The sequence below is a fragment of the Ursus americanus genome, chromosome X (assembly GCF_024610735.1).
Source record: "Ursus americanus isolate L20-20 chromosome X, mUrsAme1.1.p, whole genome shotgun sequence".
Taxonomy (NCBI): domain Eukaryota; kingdom Metazoa; phylum Chordata; class Mammalia; order Carnivora; family Ursidae; genus Ursus; species Ursus americanus.
The window spans coordinates 106,697,058-106,715,008 of NC_142164.1; positions in this window are offsets into that span (position 1 = coordinate 106,697,058).

Below are 17,951 nucleotides of genomic sequence, written 5' to 3' on the forward strand. Positions count from 1 at the left end.
CCCCAGAGTCGAGCAGCCGTATCTCCAGGGTCTTCGGAGTGGAGCACTCATCCAGCTCTCTTATTTGCAAAATCAGTCCCACGAAAAGCCCCTCTGCTTCTATTTCACGAGGCTGCGCTGATGATCTGTAAAATCATATTGCTCATATACGGATGGGGAAAGGTATTGAAACCCTGTAACTTCAGATGACCAGGACGAAGGCTTTCCTGGGGACGCCATTATGAAGAGCATAAATGACCTCAGTGAGAACTCGCTCTCTTTTGCAGCCTGAGGTATCTGAACGGCAGTATTTACCTTCAACTGCCCGCTCACCTTTGTATCCACTCTCCTGTGGAAGCTCATTTGCGATAAGGAAGCAAAAGGCCAGCTTCAAATACCCGCCCCAGAGGGAACTTGGGAGCCAGGTCCTCCTGGGGACCCGCTGACTCAAGCCAGCCCGCGATCCTACAGCAGGCTGCCAGGAGCCGGGGCTGGCCCGGCTGCTCTCAGTTCATCCTTTGGCTCCTGTTCTCTCAGGATGTTCCCAGATTCCCATTTGTTTTGCCTGAGGCTGCCACCCTGTTTGTCATACCTTCGATTTATGAAGCATGGCCTTGTAATTCAAGCTGTTCAAGGACAATCTGCTTTCTCCTCAAATTAATTTGGCAACATGATCTCCTTAGAAAAACATGGATCTGGAACTGAGAGGCTGTGTAGAGATGGTGTGTGTTGGGGCTTCTGCCTTACCTCCTAAACAGAAATTTGGAGAATACATACCCTGCAGGCTTGTCACAAACTGGCAGTCAGCAGTAGAGCACCACCTTTGGGGTGAATGGGCAGAACCATCTGAGGTGGGCCCAGATGGGCCCCTTTCTCTATTCCTGTCTGACCAAGGCAGGACGTGGCTCAGCTTAAAATGCTGTTGCCACTTAGAAGAGGCCAGGCTTTCCCCTGAGACCACCGTGAAGTCCTGGCTGATCTGAGGTGGAGGGAAGAACATCAGAAAGCCCGAGAGCAAGGAAGGCGAGGAAGGGGGGCACACCGCAGGCCAGCCCAGGGTGGCCAGAGGGCCCAGCCGACCCTGCACAAAGGAGCCCCGCTCGGGGCTGCTCCCCGCACCTGACAGGCTTCCCGGGAGCATGCTGCTCCGACATGAGCTCCCCGGAAGCCTGTGAGACATGCAGAGCCTTAGGCCCTGCTCCAGACCCTGTGCCCTTTAAAGCTCCCCGGGTGAATGGTGTGCACGTTGAAGTTGAGACAAGCTGTGTGAGGACATGTGCAGCTGTAGAAAAGGACTGGTAGCAGTCAGTTACCAAGTCACTGTCTCGCTACTCATTTCTTCTGTCGCAGTCCCCAACCCGCCCTTCCGTGCTCTGCTCCACGCTGCCAGGGCCTGGACGCCACAGACTGCATTTCTGCTTTGCGGATGCTGGCTGTGCAGCTCGGGCCGCAGCCCCCCCAGCCCCTCAGGGATCTGTGTCGAACCGCTCCAGTCCCTTCTGAGCTCAGAGACAGCAGCACCAGCTGAGCAGCGCTCCCCCTCAGAGGTCTGACTTTCGGCGGTATGGGACCCTCCTCTGGCTTTCTTATTTCCAGCGTCTTCCTTTGTTCCTTCAGCCTCAGGGGTGGGAGCCCCTTCCTATAGTTGCTACCCCTGTGACACCTTCGAGCTCCCTTTTACCTTTCAGTTACCGAGATTACAACTTGATAGCTAGTTAACAGGGTCTTCGTAAGAAATCCTCCCTTGTACAAATAACTGGTGAGGCTTCTGCCCCCTGACAGGGCCCTGCCTAAAACCAGACCCTAAGGTGACACATGAAACTGGTCTGAGGACAGGCCACTCCCATGGTGCAACCAGACAACTTTCTAGTCCACCCTCCTCACCACAAGGAGAACCTGAAAAGAACACCACACCCCATAGCCCCCAAGGAAAGGCCCTTTCTTCGCCAGAGGGTGTGCCAACTCTGCTTCAGTGCCAAAGCTAAAGCCACACAAGAAACCAGGGCAGAGAAGAGGGCCAAAGACAGGGGCATGTGGGTTGTCACCCTACTGGGGCCCACTAGTTTTCACTGTTGAGCTGCTTCTCAGCATCTCTGTGCCACTGTCCAGTCCCACTCTGAGAGAAGAGGCCTTGTTTTCAGCAAAAAGAAAAGCTCGCTTCTTGGGATGGAGTTGAGGGACCTCCCCCAACAATGGCAGGCATTTCAAACAAGGAGCTGAAGGGGGAGGCTGCACATTATGCCAGAGCAGAGGTGGGCAAGGTGGAGAGTGCCCCCAGCCCGACACACACATACACATGCACGCACGCACGCACACACGCACACAGGGATAGGAAGGCACAGGGTTGTTTCGGGCAGCGTGTCACCTCAGCATGAGGTCACGGCTCCTTCCTATGGTAGAGGCACACCTGAAATGACAGACTTGGCTCGCTCCCCTCAGCTCTTCAAAAGCAAAACATTGTTGGGAATATTTCATTAAAAGGAGAGCCAAAAAACCAAACCAGAACAAAACAAAGAAGAACCAGAGTGTTTAAATGGCAAAATCCATTTGCAAAAACAGAGTGTAACAACAGTAAAGAAAAAAATAACAATTGACAATAAACACCAAATGGAGCAAGAATCCTGCAACTTGCCATAAACTGGCATAATGAGGAGAAATGGAATAAAACAAAAGAAAAGACAGACTTATAAGGAAATGAGAACGAAGTTTAGAATACTTTATTTCCTCGTAAGTTCTGAAACTACTTAAAAGTATTATGACTATGAATCATCTCACTACACATTATTTAGATAGAGGGATAGAAGAGATCACGTCATATTGTCTGACCCCTGCTACATGCCAGGGATTGAGTTTAGTGCTCTGTATGGAGCACATCAGAGAATTTTCTCTCCACTGTCAAATAAACCTGTAAGTATGACTGTCCCCATTTTAGGAGAAAAATGGAGCTCAGCATGCCCAAATTTTACTGAAATCTGGGTGCATGGACAAATGGAATTGGGCCTCAAGCTCCGTGTTCTGTCTTCCCTACCATGTGGGTCCCTCTCAACAACGGACTTGTGGACTCTGGAAGTCTCTCCTTGTCTCAGTACATTCGGACTGCTATAACAAAACACCAGAGACCAGGTGCTTATAGATGACACAAATTTATTTGTTTTGCAATTCCTCTGGGAAGTCCAAGATCAAAGCACCAGCAGATTTGGTGTCTGATGAGAACTGGTTTCCAGGTTCGGTTCGTGGACGGCACCTTCGAGCTATAACTTCACTTGGTATAAAGAGCAAGGAAGCTCTCTCAGGCTTGTTCTAGAAGGGTATTAATCCCATGCGTGGGATTCAGCTCCGCTTCATGACCTCATCACCTCCCAAAGGCCCCACCGCCTTGGGGGTTAGGTTTCAACATAGGAATTTGGGGCAGGGGACACAAACATTCAGATCATAGCACCCATTTTTTATTGCCTGCCCTCATTGTTTCTTGAGTTTTGATGAAAACATTCAGCTTTGCTGGATTCAGTTATTTAAGTGGTCCATTACATATCTCTGCTGTGGTTCTAACAGCAGCTATGGAATTTCTAGCCGCTGAGAATCTATAGTTCTTTTCTCATCATAAAGGAAACTCCATTCATGATCTGCTTTGCTTTATTAGTACAATGGAGCTTATCACCTGATAAAATTCTATGCAATCTCAAGATGAAAACAACAAAGTGAATTGTAATTAGTTAGATAGTGCCCACCTCGTTTTTAAAAGCCTCTTATTTCGTGGTTGGTGCTAAAGACAACAGGTTGCTGGTTCTTGTAAACAAACTAGATTTCCTGAAAACATCTGTATGAATGGCAGGTAACCCGTCCCTGTAGCGGTGGTTCTCACACTTGAACCTGTATCACAGTCCCCTGGAGAGCTTGCTCAAACACATCACCGAGCTCTACCCCCAGAGTTTCTGAGCTAGCAGGCTGGAGTGGGACCCGAGCATTTGCCTTTGTAACCAGTTCCCAGGCATTGCTGATGCTGATGGTCAGGAGGCCAGACTTTGAGACCTGCCCCTATGTAGAACGGCTTAGAAAATGAACTAATCATTCCCCCTTTCTTCTTTAGTAATGAAGCTCTGCTTTTAGTTCAGGGCGGAAATGCATCTAGCTGAAAGATTGTATTTCTTAGTCTCTCTTGCAACTGGATATGGCTCCATGACCAAGTCTATGAGCTATAAGAAAAAGTGGTGTGTGGGAGCTCCAGGAAGGTGGCTTGAAGGAAGCCGGGTCTCTGGGAAGAGCCTGTAGCAGACAGCCTCTCAGATAGCTCGGCGAGGACCTACTTCCTGGTGTGTAGGCCCTCGTGCGGGTCCCGGTGCTTGAGAGTGGGCCGGACTTCTAATGGGGGAAGCCAGCTTCCGGGCATGGGGCAGCCCCGTGGAGAAGCCCACGTAAGTGAGCTTCGAAGCGGACCTTCTAAACCCTGCCAATAACCCTGTGAGTGGGCTCGGAGGGAAGTTCTCCTGAGTTGAGCCTGGAGATGACTGCCACCCCAGCTGAGGCCTCAGTTGAGCCTGTGAGCCCCTGAGCCACAACCACACAGCTAAGCTTCTCCCCAGTATGGCCCACAGAGATTCTGAGATAATAAATGTTCGTTATCTCAAGCTCCCAAGTTTTGGGGCAACTTGTTATGCAGCGATGCGAACGAAGACAGAGCCCCTTTCTCATTCTGCTGCCCTGGTGTGCTGGGCGGTGAGCTAGCGCCGCGGGAGCCACCCTCCCCTGTGTGGGGCAGGGTCTACACGATGAGGGGGCAAAGCAAAACGACGGCATCTGCGTCCTCACGGTATCGCAAAGCCAACACAGGGCTGCATACTTCCCGACTTCCGTTATGTGAGAGAGAAATGGACTCCTCTCTTGTTGATGCTTCAAAATGTTATGTGTGTCTGGATTTCCTCTTTTCACCAAGTCTATAAAAACACCTTATAACTCCTTAACAGACACTTAGCTGTTACTGTATGCCAGCCACCGTCTAAATGCTTTACAAATAGGAACCCATGAGATCGGCATCACAACCCTCTTGTTACTCCCACTTTGTGGATGAGGAATCTGGCCAGGGGGCTAAGGGACTTGCTGAAGGTCACACGGCTAGGAAGAATTATAAACCCAGGCAGTGTGGATGCCTAATCTGCGCTTTTAATCCCTCAGCTCTGCTGTGCTAACATTTACTGAGCACTTCCCCTGTGCTGGACGGCCCGCTGAGTGCTTTACACATTTTACAGAAGAGGGAGCTGGAGCTCAGAGAGGCTTAAGTGACTTCCTGAAAGCCGCAGGGTTGGAAGCGGCATGTTGATACGCAGATCCAGGTTTTATTCGCTTCTGGGGCCAGCACTCTTCCTGCTTGTGAAATGACCCTTCTGTTCTGGGCCTCATTTGTCTTCAAGCATTCCCAGTGGCCGTGGCCATGAGCCCGGTGCTCCCAAACTTGGCCGCGCATACAGATCACCTGGGGGGCTTGGTACATGCAGATTCTGCCTCAGAAGCTCTGGGCTGGAGCCCAGGAATCTGCATTTCTCGCACATGCCCAGATGACATTGACGCTGCTGGTCTGGGGACCCCACTTGATGCAGCAAGGGTCCGGACAGCAGATGGACATTCTCCTTAGCAAGGCTTGACCCTCCCTGGCCTGTTTGTTTCCTTTTCTGTAAAACAAGAGGGAGCTGGAAGAGATGTTCGATAAGGTTCCTTCTAGCTCTAGAAGTTCTTGATTTTGTGCGGAATATAATTTTCTGCCACTCTCCACCCCTTTGTACTTACCTGACAAAGAAACAAAGCAACCTGAATTACTCCAAGCGTAACAAAATGCGTCTGATGGAACATCAGAGAGATCGGTTTGCCCAATGCCCCTGCTTTACAGGTGAGAAAGCAAAGAAGTGAAGTGACCTGCCCCAGCCACAGAGCTGGGGCCTGGGGGACTGTGACCAGATGCTGGCTTTGCTCCAACTGGCTTCTCAGACTTGGCTGTGCCTCCAGGGGTCTGGTTAAAATGCAGAATCTGGCTCAGGAGAGTCTGCATGGTTAACCACTGCTTCGGGAACCCGGGCCCCAGGTCGGGCTGTCGCTGGGTAGCCCCGAGCTGCAGGCCTGCTGTCACTTTGAGGTGCACAGATCCAGAGTACTTTGCTCGCACCACCGCTCTCCTCTCCGGCCATGCAACTGTGGGGTCAGAAATACAGCATGGCCAGGGAGGGAACCTGACGCCAGGCTCTCGGGCCCCCACAGTCAGAAGAGACAGGAAGCCCACAGTGAGACAGGAAGGAATGAGCTGAGTGGCCCGAATTTCAAGGGAAGAGGTGAGGTTCGCGTACGGCCCGAAGTTCAAGGGAAGTGGTTAGAGTCCTCACAAGGGTTGAGAACACAACAAGAGCAAAGAAGTGCACACACAGGAGCTTTTCTGACATTTCTCTGACGCAAGAGCCAGCCCTCCTGGAGCTGGTCTGGGCCCCATAGTCGGGCACAAACCGAGGTGGTAACGCTTGGGTGGCACCCCGGGGACAGCCTGACCTGGGACCCCGGTTCCCCCGCATCTCATGAGACCTCTGACCTCAATTAATCAGTCTTTAGTAAATGCCCTCTGTGTGCCTAGCACTTATGCTAGGTGGTCTGGGAAATACAAAAAAAGTCTAAAATATGGTGTCTACCCCCAAGGGATTTGTCATTTAATGGAGGGAGCCAGGATGAAGCAAGCTGAGAATTCCTGAGAGTTCCAGGGAACACTCAACTGTGAAGTAAGGACTGGATGTGCAGTGGAGAATCTCAGAAGGTAAAAACGGGCATGGGTCTGAGGAAGTCAGGAAGGGATTCACGGAAGAGCTGATACCTGACCTGGGGCCCGAGGAAGGGGTGGTCTGTTACTCAAGTGGTCCCAACTCTTCCCTCTCCTTGTAGCCTCACCCTTTGGCGTATAACTTTGTGGGCTGCCCCCTCCCCTGGCCATTTTGATTCTGACCTCAGCCCTGAGGCTGGCTTTGGATACTGGGGGGTCAGAAGTCTTGACAAAGCAGGGGTCTGAAAATGTGCCCACATAGTTCCACTTGCCTTTTACTCTTCGGTCATCCCAGGGGCGAATGCCCAGGCTAGTCTGCTGGAGATTGAGAGACAAGCAGGGCAAAGCCAATTTGCCCCAGTTGTCCCAGCCAAGAGGCAGCCAGAGCCCAGACGTCTGAGCCGGGGCAGCCAGGATCGCCAGAGCCACCTAGCCGACCACCCCAGACACGGCAGCATGAAGCGCTTATTATTGTATGCCGCTGTGGTTTTGTGACTGTTTTTATGCAGCGTTATTATGAAAATAGGTAACTGATATAATAGGTAAAGAGGTTGGAAGAATGGAACACTTGAGCATTTCCTGCAGAGACTCGTTTAGAAAACTAGCTTTGTGTGATATTAATAACTACTACTTAAAACAGGGCTCCCCTGGTTAAACACATTTGGGAAATGCTAAGTAAATGAGGATAACAGGTTTCTTGATGTAGGGCTTCCCAGGGCCTTGACTGTGCAATTGTACATTGTGAATCTCCAGCAGGAGGGAGTGTTCAGGATGCAACATTTCCCGAACGTTGCCTGAGGGGTCTCATGGGACAAGAGTGCCCCTGGACACATGTGAGACATGCTGGTCTCAGCACCTCACAGGCCATCCACCGCTAGCAGATCCATTGCCCCACGGCGGAGAGATTCTCTCTCTTGTTCTGTGCTGTGTCTCTGGAGCCTACAGCAGGGCGCGCCCCATCATGGGCACTTGGTAAATACATGTGGAAGGAAGGAAGGGAGGGAGGGAGGGAGGGAAGATGTCCCTTACCCCGTCTCTTCTATTTGTGCTCTTACCTCTGCCAACAACAAATGCCTTGGCTTTGTCTGCTTGGTGAGCCCTTCGAGCTCAGGGTACAAGTCACCATTTCCCTCAGTAGTTCGCTGACGTCCTCAAGCAAAGCTGGGTGATTCATGCGCCCTTGTAAATACTCTACTGCTGTTGCTGTCCCTCTGTCCCACAGTGCTGGGAGCTGCACTGCTGACTGTATCTTTGCTGCCGTGGCCAGCACAGAGTCCATCAGACTACAGAGGTGCCCTATGAGTATGCTCTGGAAAGACGCAGGGGCGGGGGGAGAGAGGAAAGGAAAGGAGAGAGGAAAGAGAGATTGAAGGAGTGGAAAGAGAGAGGGGGGAAGCAAAGGAAAGAGGGAGGTAAAAATTAATATTCAGGGATCATTTCATGTAACAAATGATTAGTGATGAGATGGGAGAGGTTTCCTGGGGGCAGGGGAGAGAGAGACAGGAATATATGAAAATGAGTTCACTCTTTATTCTGTAAGTCACAAGGCATCACAGATTAATATTTTAAGCAAGAAGGTAGCATCAGCTGAGCTTTCTCTGGAAATTGTTTTTTGTCAACAGGCAAAACACTATTATACTATGTATTACAAGGTGACCTGAATGATTCAAGTCATCTGTGTAATAGAGAAAATAGTATGTAGCAAAAGAGAGGAAAAAATTTGCACAAGTCCCTCAACCTTTGTAAACTAATACGAAGACCTCTGTTGAATGGACATGCTGCACTCAAGTGGGGCCTGGTGACCAGAAGTGGTCACCCATGAGACTGAGCCATTTGTTTGCACATTAAATATTGAATGAAATCTACCCTGTGTCGATAAAGGGAGGCGCAAGTCCCAAGAAGCTTAGTCTACAATCAGAATGGAATTAAATATTTTCTTCTTCTGAAAGCCAATAATAGTACAGATAAGCATTTAATCAAGATTTGTATATCATCAACCTTTATACGTGGAGCCAAGAGAGCTTGTCAAATTTATGGGTTCCATTTTCTACTCTTTAAATTTTCAAGCAGATGCTGACAGTTTACTCATGGCTATCATGCCTGCCACAGTTGAAGGAATAGTTAATATTTTTCTGAAAGCTCCCCAGCATCATAGGTGTTTTAAATGTTCCCTGCTAAGTAAGAAAAAGTCGGAACCTAACGAGTGTGCCTGTTGTATATACTTGTAGTCCTACCTAATTCAAAGCTGGCTGGGAGTGTAAAGCAAGCTAAATCTTACTTGTACTGACATTTGATAAAAGGCAAAGATTCATTTCTGCCTAAATCTAAACAAGCCAAAAGAGTTACAGAAGTGAGAGAAGTATCCAGAAGGTTCCAGAAATGTAGAAACTCTGTGTGCGTGTGCATCTGTGGAGGGATGTCATTTAGGCACATCCAGAAAGGGATGAGGTCAAGTAACAGATATGAGTAGCAGTCAACAAAATTATCTATATGTGCCCTGTAAACTTGTGACTGAAAATATTTCAGGACATTCACATCCCATCAAAAAGATCTTGAAAATGGTATCAAGGAATATGACTGGAATATGACTGGAACTTTAAAAAGCTGATTGGATTAGGCTCTTTCTTTAAAATTTTAATGGCAGGAGAGGGATGCTCATTGGGGCTACAAAAAGAAAAATCAGAAAGAAAGAATCACTCAGGGTCTCTTTCACCATCCGGGGGTAAAGGGGCCCTGAATAGCCAAAATGGGCATTCCACCTTACTCAACAGATCTACCCTTGTGGTAGCCTGGAAAATGCCCCCCCCCCCCAAAAAATAGCCAAGTCCTAATCCCTGGAACCTGTGACTGTTACCTTATATGACAAAATTGACTTTGTAGATGTGATTAAGTTATGGCTCTTGAAACGGGGAGATTCTCTTGGATTATTGAGACGGGCCCTAAACACCAGCCCATGTATCTTTATAAGAAGGAAGCGGAGGGAGATTTGACACAGAGGAGAGGTGGTGTGAAGGTGGAGACCCAGACTAGAGCAATGTGACCACCAGCCAAGGAACATGGGAGCCACTGGAGGCTGGGAAAGGCAAGGAATAGATTCTCCCCTAGAGCCTCCAGAGGGAGTGTGGCCCTGCCAACGTCTTGATTTTGGCCCAGTGAAACTAACTGTGAACTTCTGGCTTCCATAACTGTGAGAGAGTTTCTCTTGTTTTACGCCACCCAGTTTGTGGTGATTTGTTACAGTGGCCACAGGGAGCTAATACAACCCCCACCTCAGAATGAGGCCCTCAGGCAACTGTAGCTCGGAGACACTCACTCTTACACTCACGCAAGGGACCCTCCCTTCCCTACCCCCAGGCCTGCACTGCCTGCTGTCTGGCTCTAATTCCTTGCTCTCCAATTAGCCTTCCTGATAATAATTTGACGTTTTTTATAGATTGGCCAGAAGAGAGAGACCACACCAACCGAAGACAAACTTTTTGGTCTGTTCAGCAGACAATTCACAGACAATTCACAATTTTCTATTGTGAATTTACTTTAGATTTTTGCTTCAGTCTCTGTGAGACTGGCCAGTGGAAGCCAACTGCCCCAAACTGGGTTAGCCTCCATCACACTAACAGAATCAGTTTTCTAGATCCGCACTGTTGAAGTCTCAGTGTGCAGATGTATGATGATGTCACCAGCCTACTGACCCCCAGCCTGGGCAGCCAGCCATCTTTCTTAGTAACATCTCCATCTCCTCTGTCAAAATAGAATGGTTGCCTGCATCGCTTGAACTCGTTTCAGGTACCAGTATAGGTGCAGCCTTTTCTTACAAAGATAGGAGAACATTATGAAAATAGGCCCTTGATGCATTTGTCAAGACCTACTCAGTTGCATCATTCCCCCTTCTGATAACCCCCCCTTTCTTTATCCCTTTCTTCTCCTACCAATCTTCCTAGTTCTTATGTTCCATAGATGAGAGAAATCATATGATAATTGTCTTTCTCTGCTTGACTTATTTCACTTAGCATTATCTCCTCCAGTGCCGTCCATGTTGCAGCTAATGTTGAGAACTTGTTCTTTCTGATAGCTGAGTAATATTCCATTGTATATATGGACCACAACTTCTTAATCCAGTCATCTCTTGAAGGGCATGTCGTCTCCTTCCACGATTTAGCTATTGTGGACAATGCTGCTATGAACATTGCGGGGGGCATACGGCCCTTCTCTTCACTATGTCTGTATCTTTGGGGTAAATACCCAGTAGTGCAATAGCTGGGTCATAGGGTAGCTCAGGCTTCAGAGGGGAGGGGGGTGGGGGAATGGGATAGGCTGGTGATGGGTAGTAAGGAGAGCACGTATTGCATGGTGCACCGGGTGTTATACGCAACTAATGAATCATGGAACTTTACATCAAAAACCAGGGATGTACTGTATGGTGACTAACATAATATAATAAAAAAATATTATTATAATAAAAAAAGACCTACTCAGTTGCAAGTGAAATAAACTCCAACTCAAATTATCTTAGCTACGCAAACCAAAAAGAAATTTACTTCCTCTCATAAATGGGATGTTCCAAGAGAAGGCTTCAGATTCAGGCATAGTTGGATCCAGGAGCGCTATGATATAAGCAGGAATTTGTCCCTTTCTATCCATCTCCCAACAACTGTCTTCTTGTTGACTTTGGTATCTGGTAAGCTTTCTTCTCTGGGTGAAATATACAGCCATTAGAAGCTCCAGACTTACTTACCCTTATATCTAGCAATCACAGCAACAACAACAACAAAAGTTGTCTCTTTACTATTTGTCCTAGCAAAAATTCCTGGGAAAGCTCCATTTGGTCCATCTAGGGTTATAGATCCATTTTTGAATCAGTCACTGTCGCCAAGAAGTTTTGTGTTAAATTGTGTGACAATTTATTTTTCAAACGTTCCAGTATGAACAATATGAAATAGGTGTATGAATCAAGTCTGATCTCCGCCTTAAGAGTAGTTAGCATTTGAAATCCTCTAATCAGGAGTCAACACTCCAGGAGAGACTAACTAGCATAGAAGTACTCTAATCACAAATCAGTACTTTCCCAAGTTCCCAGCAGGAAAAAGTTCATTCAAATTAGGACAAATCAAAGAGAGTTTAATAAAACTATGATTTACAAAGGTCTGGAAAGGATGTAGTATAGTATGAAGGAGCTAATAACAACAGGGCTCTTCCATCCCTTGACCCAAAGGGATGCAAGAAAGAATCAGTTACCAGAACCTGGAAGGAGAAAGTCATATAGGCAGCTGCCTTGACAGGAGCAACGACCTTCAAGATGGACCACAGCCAGCTTGGGGCAGCCCTGCAGGGATGGAATTGGGGGAATAAATATCCTAACCTCATTCTCCTCCTTCTTCCCAGTTACCTGCTGGACTGGCTCACCATTAGTCAAAACCAGCTGGAAGTCAGAGGGTAAGAAAGCCCATTGATATAGTCCGTACAGGTCAGTTTCCCAGGCCAGAAAGCAGGGACAGAAAGCACGGAGAGAGCAATCTGGACAGGTAAACAGAAAATAGTCAGCACAAGACGAGGTTCTATAGCACTTAGCATATATTATCAAAACCTACACACGGAATGTTTCCTAATTAACATAAAGAAGATTAGAAAAATGATATAGGTAAAAGGAATAATGTTCAAAGTAGTAAATGATTAGGAAGACTGTAGAAGCCCCACCACCCTTGCATGAGAATCCGGCAAGACCAGCATTCTCATGTCACAGGCAGCACTGGAGGGATGGAACCCCACTGCCCTGCACCGCTCCATTTCAAGGGGAACTCTGTCTCCAGGCCCACTTACAGGGCTGACCTGTCCTACTGTTGGAATATTGAGGCAACCCCAAAAGACTCTCATGCTAAGTGCTATTTCAAGTGTCCGGGTAAGAACAGAACTTCCCTGAGCTACAGAACAGACTGAATAACATGTTTGGAGTTACTTGCTAATAAATACTTGTAGTTTTTGTAAGGTTTAGTCTAAGACTTGTTTTCACTGTAGGACACTATCTGGGAGTTGGGTTATAAGGGAGAGGAAACATGACTTCCACCAACAGCTAACCACCAGAGGCTCCCAACATTTTCCAAGGGAACCCAACGTTTGCTGAATGGCCAGGCTGGTTCACATGCCCAACCCTGTGGCAAGGGGGTCATCTCGACCCAGTCCATCCAGAATGGATTTTCCATTAGCAAAATAAACTCCACTACAAGAAGAAAGTTGGGGAGGGAAGGACAGAGTATTAGGTAGACAATAACTACACCTACCTCAGTTTACTACAGTTTCCATTTGTGGATTTAACACTCATGATTCCAGCTATTCCTGAATCATCTGAATACCCATGACATAAGTCATTTGTGATTTCACTAAGGCACAAAGTTGTATCGCCAATGCTACAAGCCAGAGCGCGGTGGAAAGGTGCTTAGCTGGTGAAGAAGCCTGGCTGGCCACCTGTCAATCACATCTCCGAGCGGCTTTGTTCTTCTCTCCTGAGTATCTGTACAGGAAGCCTTGATGAGAGCCCAACTTTGTGCTTAGTGAAAGCTTCCCTCAGATGATGGCAACTCTGGATATTGGTGCTGAAGTGAAGAAGTGACAAGATCTTTTATAAATAGATTATAAACACACTCTGTTAAAAAATCATCTTAAGTCTGAAAGGGCTACATGAATATTTCAGTCTTACCTGACTGCGTGTTATGAGCTTAAATGCCATAATGTATTCAAGAAGAGCCTAGGGCATATGCCTTATGGTTGACATGGGCTTCCTGCATTTTTAAAAATCTGTATAACATTCATGAGCCCTGTTTCAGTTATCTATTCTTACATAACAAACTACCACAAAGCTTAATGTCTGAAAGCAACAAATATTTTCATTGCTCACAATTCCACAATCTGAGCTGGTCTCAGCTAGGCCATTCTTCTGGCCATCTTACCGGCCGTCACTCATGTGTCTGCATTCACCTGGCAGTTTGGTTGAGGGTTGGACTTGGCCGGGATGCTAGGATGCTTGGATCTCCCTCTCTCCCTCTCTCCACATAGCCTCTCCACATGCTCTCTCCATTTCAGATAGCCAGATTCTTATATAGTGGCTTAGAACTTCCAAGAGCACAAATGCAAAAACTACCAGGTCTTCCTAAGGCTTAGGCACTGGACACAATTAATTAAAGTGAGTCACAAAGCCAGCCCAGATTCAAGGGACGGGAACTACACAAGGGCAGGAATGTGGGGAGACATGGCGGCTATGGTTATAATGGACGACCACAGCTCCCCTATACTATAGTCCTAGGTACACTAGTACATTTTTTTGCTAAAAAAATCCAGGTGCATCCTCATTTTGTAGATAATGAAACTGAGGCTTATAGAGGTTAAGAAACTATTCCAAAATTACCCAGATAGATTTGAATCCAAAGGCAGTGCTTGATCCACTAACCATAGGATATCATACTACCTTTGGAATATGCAGTTACATTCAGTTCCTGGAAACGTATTCATTGGGTGGTCCCTGGTAGACTTGCGAAACAAGACGTGCTTTCATCTCCCCTTCTCTCCTCTTTAGCCTCTACCTCAATATTATCATCATCTACTCTAGGACTTCCAACAACTCAGATTCCAGAGATAATTCCCATCTGGTTTTCTCCAGGCACAAAATTAATGGCACTCACTGCCACACCCACAAGAGCACCCATTTAACAGCTCAGGCTGGGCTCAAACGCATCCATACTTGGGCTTACCTTGTCCCTGATTTCCCAACCCTCCATAGCCCCAGGTGAAGGCTCCTCTCATACCTCCGCAAAGGTAATACTGTGCTGCCGTTCCCCATCTTGGGGGACTTGTATCAGCTTTCAGACAAGGTGGTAGCATCAGGGAGGTCTTGAGGCTGTGGATTCTGGGCTGTCAAGCTGAAGGTGATAAGCTTAGATGGGCAGTCCCAGAAGGAGAGGGAGGGCATGTCAGAGTGCCGTGAGTAGAAGTCCCAAGAGAGCTACTAGGGAAGCTTTGGGTTTTTTTTTTTTAATTAAATGACATCCCCCAAAACTTAATCAGCTACCCACAAATAACTGTTAAAGCATACTGACATAAAAATTTGACTTTGACAGCTTTCCATAGCAGTCTGATGCCAAACAAGTGTGCCGAATGCTCAATTTCATTTTGTGTTTTCCCCACGCTGGGCTCCAAGACGGTTTGGGGAGAGACTGAACAAAGAATGAGAGGGAGAAGTGAGGGCCTACTTGAGTCACTCTTGGGCCCACTGTTCCTCACATTTCAGGCTCTCCCTTCTCTTAATAATCTGCCCCGTACCCCAGGGGTACACCCTCCTCGCCACACCACCACACTCCCTGGGTTGATGCTACAACCCAGGCTGACAGCTGCTACAAGGACCCCAAGGTGGGGGAGTGGCAGCGTAGTAGCCTCTACCTTGGGGCCCAGAGGTTGATGAACGAGAGACAATAGAATCCCAGTGTTGATATGTTTGAGCCCAGCTTCAGCTTTAAGTGGGTGCCATTTTCTGTGTGTGCATGAGACAATTTAAAGATGAGAGCAAACTGTCAGCCTTAATTCTCCAAGATCTATAATCTGCATCAGAGTAAGAAGAGAAAAGCACAAAAATTAATTCAACTCTGTAAATATAATACTAATTATATCCTTTCAGTGATCTATTTACCATTTAGGCTAAATCACTACTCAGCACACTGGCAATTATGTGCATATCATTAAAATATGTCCTGTTGATACGGTTTCAAGTTATATTTGATTATGACAGTAATCCATGAGACTCACTCTGTAAGCAATATATGAAAATCAGTCTTCACACTTTATAATTATATCATGAGTTTTCAGTCTTTGTAATTTGCTGCTCATAAAATATGGTCACAGCTTAAACCATTAAAGAAAATGTTAACTATTACTCAAATCATATATTGCTTTTTCTCCATTTAATTGTTTATAAAAATTCTATGATTTTGCATTTAAATAATTCAATGATCCTTGATTGTGGCACCACGAAATGTTTTTTTCTCTCAGACACACTTTTAATATGCAGTGTTTCTCTTCAGTTGTGCTTAGTACATCTTACATCTTGTGTTTCCTGGAGCCAGAGCCATAAATGGAAAATGTAGTAGAACATTCTGCCTTTCACCTATATGTAATTTTTTAATTTACATGTGCTTTATTGCTGGACATTGGGGAAGCAATATATGGGAACAAGTTATCAAAGTGTTGGAATACCTAGTTCATGGAGACAATTTCTTCCCAGTTCTTTGGGGGCAAGGGCTGTATTTACAAGATGCTAAGGGCCAAAGGATGATAGGATTACTGGGTGAGATCTCCTTGACAAGCAGGCAAGTGTATCCAAAATGGGACGAAGTTTGCATAGGCAGGTTTACCCTCCCGTTTGCTTCCTGTAAATCACCTACCACAATTGACCTGAGCAGATTCACGGGTCACAGACTTGAGGATGTTTTTGGATGCCTTCAGTAGTTACAAGGAAGTGAGGGCAATAGGTCTCCTTTCCAACAACCTCACTGTCAGGTAGCATATTATAATAAAAGCAAACGTCAGACCAAATTCTGACCCTCATACAAACATTCATAGCAAGGAGACCCCCTGATGGCCCTACAATCTGTCCTGGAAGGTAAGTGAAGTCCCAGTTTGATGATGCTTTAGCCGCTCCCACCGCCTTTTGCATGAAAGATTCATGTGACATCCATGTGCACTACTGGAACTGTTGAATTTACTAAAACTTCTAGTCAGATTCAGACAACCGAGTCCCCCCATAAGTGGCCAGACAAGGGACCAGTCTGGAATCTGAAGCCTGGAGTGTCATTCTGAAGGACCATGGGCTATTGGCTTCTCCAAATTCTTAGACCCCTATCATGCAAGGGGCAGGACTTCCTATACAGTATTTCTAGCTAATGCATACTGTTTGAATATCATACATTTCACCGATGAGAAATTATTTCTAACATCCATTAGGCTAATTAACAAATCCTATGATATTGATCTGAGATAAAGATATTTGTAGGCTTATAGTAGTTGCTTTGGGAATGTTGGTGTCTGATTAGAGTCTTTCAAGAGAGAATAATCCCTGGAATGAATATCCTCAGTTAGAAAACTTTGAATGTTAACCACTGCCCTGGGGTATAGATGAAAACTAACGTGCACAAGTATATATCATACTATCTTTGCTGAAGTATTTTAAAGTAAATTACACCGCAGTGACCATATGCTATGAGATACGATGTTGTTATGGCAATGACGATAATAAAAGATGGATTTCAATATTTTGTTTGTTTTACATGTAAAAGCTTTTGACAAAATGAATGCCTTTGAGCTAGGCTTAAAACATATTTGCTAGAATTGCCATATGATCCAGCAGTTCTCCTTCAGGGCATATACTCAAAATAATTGAAAGAAAGGTCTCAAAGAGATATTTGTTCATAGCAGTATTATTTACAGTGCTAAAACATGGAAGCAACCCAAGTGTCGATAGACAGATGAATGGATTTTTAAAATGTGATATATACATACAATGGCATATTATTCAGCCTTAACAAAAGAAGGAACTTCTAATATATAATATGGTTGACTCTTGAGGACATTATGCTAAGTTTAATAAGTCAGTCACAAAAAGACAAGTATTGTATGACTCTACTTATATGAGGTACCTAAAATAGTCGAAGTCATAAAGACAGAAAGTAGAATGGTGGTCGCCACTGGCTAAGGGGTGAGGGAATACGAGCTATTATTTTTTAATAGGTATAGAGTCTTGGTTTTGCAAGATGAAAAGAGTTCTGGAAATGGATGGTGGTGATGATTATACAACAACATGAATGTATTCAAGGGTACACTTTATCGTAAGGTTGATCTCGTGTGTATTTAATCACAACAAAATTTTGAAAAATAATCATGTTTGCTGCCATTTTGCTGTTTGAGATTCATCATGAGACCACTGTTTTCTGAGTGTGTGTCCCTCTATCATTACCTGAAGCCTCAGGAAGAATCCACTGCTCAGACAGCTGTTATGGTAGCAATGGTAAGAATAAGGTGAGTTCAGGGGACCGCAAACAGCCCACTGGGTTAGAAATGAGGACTTGAGTGGGCGTGCGATGAGAGATCAGACCAGAGAGCACCAGGGCCAGTGCATTTGCCTGATCCTTGAGAATAAGTATCTCCTTAAATT